Source organism: Homarus americanus, unplaced genomic scaffold (genome assembly GCF_018991925.1).
Source record: "Homarus americanus isolate GMGI-L3 unplaced genomic scaffold, GMGI_Hamer_2.0 scaffold2071, whole genome shotgun sequence".
NCBI lineage: Eukaryota > Metazoa > Arthropoda > Malacostraca > Decapoda > Nephropidae > Homarus > Homarus americanus.
In genome coordinates, this window is record NW_024754629.1 from 316,615 (window position 1) to 323,633 (window position 7,019).

A 7,019-nucleotide genomic window follows, 5' to 3' on the forward strand; every position below is an offset into this window, starting at 1 on the left:
TAACCTACATGACTACAACTGCAGTACACACAGAGACGAGACATTTTGGCAGACGTGTTGAGAAGGCAACAGTCACATACAGTAGCCGCCCTCAGACCTTAATGTAATGTAAACAATCTTCATAGGATTGTTGAGACAGGTGAAGACAGGTGAGAGACATTGGGAGAGAGACTGATACAGGAGAAAAATGTCTAGGAAGGAAACAAACAGAGACATGGGTGAGAGCGAGAGAAGGTTGTAGTGAGGAGGAGGTTATGAGGACGTATAATCTATCCATTACTTACCACCACAACCAGTATCATGCAAACTTTAATGCTACTAAAACTATCATTCATTAAACAGTGAATTGCTACTACCAACCAAACAGGTGGAGGAAGAATTGAACAGTAATTTCTCCAGGTCGATGAGAAGCTGTTTCTCATTGGTCGTGGTGATTAGGACAACACAGCGAGTTACACTCAACGTTAACACGAGTAAATGACAAAGCAATATTTAGTGATGGGACACAGGTAAGGTGGTGATGGGACACAGGTAAGGTAGTGATGGGACACAGGTAAGGTGTAGTGATGTGACTGAGTAGGAGTGGTGATGGGACACAGGTAAGGTGATGGGCACAGGTAAGGTGGTGATGGGACTCGGTAAGATGAGTGATGGGACACAGGTAAGGTAGTGATGGGACACAGGTAAGGTAGTGATGGGACACAGGTAGGTAGTGATGGGACACAGGTAAAGGTGGTGATGGGACACAGGTAAAGTGAGTGATGGGACACAGGTAAAGGTGGTGATGGGACACAGGTAAGGTAGTGATGGGACACAGGTAAGGTGGTGATGGGACTGGGTAAGGTGGTGATGGGACACAGGTAAAGGTGGTGATGGGACACAGATGAGGTAGTGATGGGACACAGGTAGGTGGTGATGGGACACAGATGAGTGGTGATGTACTGGGTAAGGTGGTGATGGGACACAGGTAAAGATGTGATGGGACACAGGTGGGTGAGTGATGGGACACAGGTGGTGGTGGATGGGACACAGGTAGGTAGTGATGGGACACAGGTAAGGTAGTGATGGGACACGGTAAGGTAGTGATGGGACAGGTAGGTAGTGATGGGGACTGGAGTAAAGGTGGTGATGGGACACTAGATGAAGGTAGTGATGGGACACAGGTAAAGGTGGTGATGGGCCTGGGTAAGAGGTGATGGGACAGGGTAAGGTAGTGATGGGACACAGGTAGGTGGTGATGGGACACAGGTAAAGGTGATGGGACACAGGTAAAGGAGTGATGGGCCACAGGTGTGGAGTGGTGATGGGCCACAGGTGGGTGGTGATGGGACACAGGTAAGGTAGTGATGGGACACAGGTAGGGTGGTGATGGGACGACAGGTAAGGTAGTGATGGGACACAGGTAAGGTGGTGATGGGACACAGGTAAGGTGGTGATGGGACACAGGTAAGTGGTGATGGGACTGGGTGGGTGGTGATGGGTTGGACACAGGTAGGGTGGTGAGTGGGACTGGTGGTGTTGAGTGGGACACAGGTGGGGTGGTGATGGGACACCCAGGTGGGTAGTGGGACGCAGTAAGGTGGTGATGGGACACAGGTAAGGTGGAGTGGGACACAGGTAGGGTGTGATGGGACTGGGATAGGGTAGTGATGGGACACAGGTGAGGTGGTGATGGGACTGGGTAAGGTGGTGATGGGACACGGGCAAGGTGGTGATGGGACACAGGTGTGGTGGTGATGGGCCACAGGTAGGGTGGTGATGGGACACAGGTAAGGTGGTGATGGGACTGGGGTAGGGTGAGTGATGGGACACAGGTAAGTGGTGATGGGACACAGGTAAGGTGGTGATGGGACAAGGGTGGGTGGTGATGGGCTGGTGAGTGATGGGACACAGGTAAGGTGGTGATGGGACACAGGGCAAAGGGTGATGATGGGTCAGGTGGTGGTGTTGGGTTTAAGGTGATGGGACACAGGTAAGGTGATGATGGGACTGGAGTGTGGCACAGGTAAGGTGTGAATGGGACACAGGTAAGGTAGTGATGGGACACGGGTAAGGTGGTGATGGGACAGGTAAGGTGGTGATGGGACTGGGTAAGGTGGTGATGGCCTGGTGGTGGTGGTGGGACACAGGTAAGGTGGTGATGGGACATTTAAGGTGGTGAGTGGGCCTGGGTAAGGTGGTGATGGGACACAGGTAGGTAGTGATGGGACACAGGTGGGTGGTGATGGGACACAGGTAAGGTGATGGTGGGACACAGGTAAAGGTGATGGGACACAGGTAAGGTGGTGATGGGACACAGGTAAAGGTGGTGATGGGCCAGGGTAAGGTGGTGATGGGCCTGAGTAAGGTGGTGATGGGACTACAGGTAAGGTGATGATGTGCCACAGTGGGCAGTGATGGGACACAGGTGGTAAGGTGGTGATGGGACACAGGTAAGGTGGTGATGGGACACAGGTGGGTGGTGATGGGACACAGGTAGGTGATGGGACACAGGTAAAGGTGGTGATGGGACACAGGTGTAAGGTAGTGATGGGACACAGGTAAGGTGAGTGATGGGACACAGGTAAGGTAGTGATGGACTTGCAAGTTAAGACAGTGGGTGGGCCACAGGTAAGGTGGTGATGGGACACAGGTAGGGTGATGGGACTGGGTAAAGGTAGTGATGGGACACAGGGTAAGGTAGTGATGGGACTGAGTAAGGTATTGATGGGCCACAGGTAGGTGATGATGGGGACACAGGTAAAGGTAGTGATGGGACACAGGTAAGGTAGTGATGGGACACAGGTGAGGTGGTGATGGGACACAGGTGCAAGGTGGTGATGGGACCTGAGTAGGGTGGTGATGGGCCACAGGTAAGGTGGTGATGGGACAGGTAAGGTAGTGATGGGACACAGGTAAGGTAGTAATGTGACTGGGTGAGTGGTGATGGGACACAGGTAAGGTGGTGATGGGACACGGGTAGAATTGGTGATGGGCCACAGGTAAGGTGGTGATGGGACACAGGTAAGGTGTGATGGGACCTGGGTAAAGGTGGTGATGGTGGGCAGGTAAAGGTAGTGATGGGACACAGGTAAGTGGTGATGGGACACAGTGAGTGGTGATGGGCCTGGTAGGGTAGTGATGGGACACAGGTAAAGGAGTAGTGATGGGACACAGGTAAGGTAGTGATGGGACACAGGTAAAGATGGTGATGGGACTGGGTAAGGTAGTGATGGGACACGGGTAAGGTGGTGATGGAATGGAGTGGGTGGTGATGGGACTGGGTAAGGTAGTGATGGGACACAGGTAGGGTGTGATGGGCCACAGGTAAGGTGATGGGCACAGGTATGGTGGTGATGGGACACGGTGGAGTGATGATGGGACACAGGTAAGGAGTGGTGATGGGCCTGGGTAAGGTAGTGATGGGACTGGGAAGGTAGTGATGGGACACAGGTAAGGTGGTGATGGGACACGGAGTGCAAGGTGGTGGGCCACAGGTAAGGAGGATGGGACACAGGTAAAGGTGGTGATGGGACAGGGTGGGTGGTGATGGGACACAGGTAAGGTAGTGATGGGACACAGGTGGTGGTGATGGGACACAGGTAAGGTGGTGATGGGACTGGGTAAGGTGGTGATGGGCTGGTGGAGTGGTGATGGGACATGAGTAAGGTAGTGATGGGACTGCAGGGAGTGGTGATGGGACAGGGTAAAGATGATGATGGGACACAGGTAAGGTAGTGATGGGACACAGGTAAGGTAGTGATGGGACACAGGTAAAGGTAGTGGAGTGGGACTGGATGGGGTGGTGATGGGACACAGGTAAGGTAGTGATGGGACACAGGTAAGGTAGTGATGGGACACAGGGTAGTGATGGGACACAGGTGTAGTGATGGGACACAGGTAAGAAAGGATGGGACACAGGTAAGGTAGTGATGGGACACAGGTAGGGTAGGATGGGACACAGGTATGTAGTGATGGGACACAGGTAAGGATGGGACAGGTGGAGAGTGATGGGACACAGGTAAGAACAAGATTCTGTCATGCGAGGGGACAACCAGGTAAGAGGCGCTACCCCGAGGGGGCGGCGCGCAGCAGCGTCAGGAGACAACTGGGACTTAAAGTGTGAAGGTACTGTTTGTTTATTACTGTTGTGGAGTCGGGGACCTCCGGGTCTTGGACACGCGGGCAGTGCCTGACGGCATCCTTCGTTGTGTTTTGGCTGAAAACTGGCGCCAACAGATACGATCTGCACTGTTCAGGAGCCTCGGGTTTAGAGTCGACCTGTTTTATAGGCTGTTCGAGTGACTCCGGAGGTGTTGGTGGAAGACTGTATTCCCCGGTGTTGGAGGAGTCAGGTTCTGGTTCCAGATGATCTGTAGCAGGTGCCGCCTCGCTGTCGTCACCCAGCGTCCGGAACTCTGGATGAAAGGGTCAGGGGGAGGGACCCAGCTGGTTCAACAAGACGGGTCAACTTTACTGAGGGCAGGAAAAGGCTCTGCGGGGTCCCGGTCAGAAAATATTGATTTGAGGTTTTGGAGTGAAGAGAACGAGGCCCAGAAGCTGGGTCTGTGAGGCTGGTGGCTGTCGGGTCCCAGCAGGCGAGGTCGTGCATGGTCAGCGAGCGCACGGTCGCATATGGTCCGGGGGGTCGGCGGCGTCGTGTAAGTGGTCGTGTACATGGTCCTGGGAACGCGCATGGTCCTGGAAAGGTCGTGCACATGGTCCTGGGAGGTCGTGCGATGGTCGTGTGTGGTCGCGCATGGTCCTGGAAAGGGTCGCACATGGTCGTGCATGTTCGTGTGGTGGTCGTGCGCAGGTTCTGAAGGGCGCGCATGGCCCTGGAGAAGGTCGTGCACATGGTCGGTAAGGGGCATGGGGCGGGAGTGCCGGCGGAGGTGGTCGTGTCAGTTTTCACTGTCGTGTGGAGGTGGTGACCAGCGGCATGATCGCCCCTCGATCCTGGTGGAAGGCATAGAGGAAGTGGTCCCGCCGGCGCCACCTCAGTGTCTCACAGGCTGAGGCGCCGCTGTAAGGCACGACGTAGTTGATGAACACTCGTGACGACGACTCGCCCACTGTTCCCCAGACGGGGGTCCTCAAGTCAACTTATCAAGAGTGGCGGTGGCGGGGCCGGTTGCGGGCGGGGTTGGTGGTCGGTGGCGGGCTGGGGGTAGATGGCCACCATCGTCACCGCCACCTGTAGGAGGTCAGACATAGGTCTTCATGATATTAACACAGTGAGAGTTGTGATGTTGTATGGAGGCCACAACACAACAAATAGAACCTCTTGTTATGTCTTAAAGCAAGTGTCTCGTCATTATTCTAGTTGTAACTTAACCAAAGTTGTAGGTTCACCCAAATGCCTCACACGGTGTATATGTTACCAATGAAGAAACAATGTTAACAAGATAGTGTTTACTCTTTTATACCTGTCATGTTTTATTGTGTGTCTTAGTCTGTGTATTCATACATGAATTGTTCAAGTGACTCGAGTTAATGATAATGACTTCAGAATGTCACAGTTGAATGACTTACAGGTGAGGGTGAGTCCAGCCTCTAATCCCACACTGACCTCTACCGGAGGTCACACTGATCATGGCTGATACTGACCTTAACTCAAGGAGGTCACATCTTCATGAGACACTGACTTACTCAAGGTCACACTTGGTCATGACTTACACTGATTTTTACCAAGAGGTCAAACAGGGCATGACTCACACTTGGTTGTGGTGGGAGAGGCTCTGACCACAGAGACCTTGTTCACCACAGGGATGACTTATGACTGGTCACGGCTGACCTTCCATCACCCGGTATTCTCTTCTCAGGTCAACACAACAACTGACCTTGTGCGTGCCTAACATTAATACGTGTCCGAGAGTTCGCTGTGCAGTGTGGTGTTGAAGATGTGCATACAGTATGTGGTGTTGGTATACAGGCGTGTGCTGGTATACAGTATGTGTGCTGGTATGCGTGGTGTTGGTATAGTGGAATACAGATGTGGTGCTGGTATCGATGTCAGACAGTCAGGGATGTGGTGTTGGTATACAGTATGTGGTGCCGGTATACAGTATGGTGTGGTATACAGTATGTGTGCTATACAGTATGGTGTTGGTATACGGGTGGTGTGTTGCATACAGTATGTGTGTTGGTATACAGGTAGCTGGTATACAGTATGTGGTGTTGCATACAGGTATGTGTGCATAACAGTATGTGTGCTGGTATACAGTATGTGTGCTGTTGTAGTATGTGTTGGTATACAGTGGTGCTGGTAACAGTATGTGGTGCTGGTATGCAGTGTGCTGGTATACAGTATGTGGTGCTGGCATAGCATGTGGTGCTGCATACAGCATGTGTGCTGCGTGTGCTGGTATACAGTATGTGGTGCTGGTATACAGTATGTGGTATAGTGGTGTTACATGTGTGTTGGACACAGCATGTGGTGTTGGGTATACAGTATGTGGTGTTGGCATACAGTATGTGGTGCTGGCATACAGCATGTGGTGCTGGCATACAGCATGTGGTGCTGGTATGCTGGTGGTGCTGGGTCAGAGCATACAGTATGTGTGTGGCATACAGTATGTGTATACACAGTATGTGGTGCTGGTATACAGTATGTGGTGCTGTACAGTATGGTGCTGGTATACAGTATGTGGTGTTGGGACACAGGTATGTGGTGCTGGTATACACAGTATGGTGTGTGGTATACAGCATGTTGTTGGTATACAGTGTGGTGCTGGTATATGAGTGCTGGGTACAGTATGTGGTGCTGGTATACAGTATGTGGCTGGGTGTGTGGTATACAGTATGTGGTGCTGGTATACAGCATGTGGTGCTGGTACAGGCGTGGTGTGCTGGTGACAGGTATGTGGTGCTGTATACAGTATGTGGTGCTGGTATATGAGTATGTGGTGCTGGTATATTAAGTATGTGGTGTTGGTGATACAGTATGTGTGCTGGCAGTCTTGGTGCTGGCATACAGTGGTGCTGTATACAGCATGTGGGTGCTGGTATACAGCATGTGTGTGCTGGCACAGCATGTG

At 52.3% G+C, this 7,019-nt stretch overlaps 1 long non-coding RNA gene across 1 annotated transcript; it reads left to right on the forward strand.

Annotated features, from left to right (window-relative positions):
• Positions 1 to 517: 517 nt before the first annotated feature.
• LOC121855880 lies at positions 518 to 3,831 on the forward strand. Its single transcript, XR_006086859.1, has 3 exons — positions 518 to 553; positions 3,709 to 3,752; positions 3,799 to 3,831. It is a non-coding gene; the product is annotated as an uncharacterized LOC121855880 (long non-coding RNA).
• Positions 3,832 to 7,019: the final 3,188 nt, after the last annotated feature.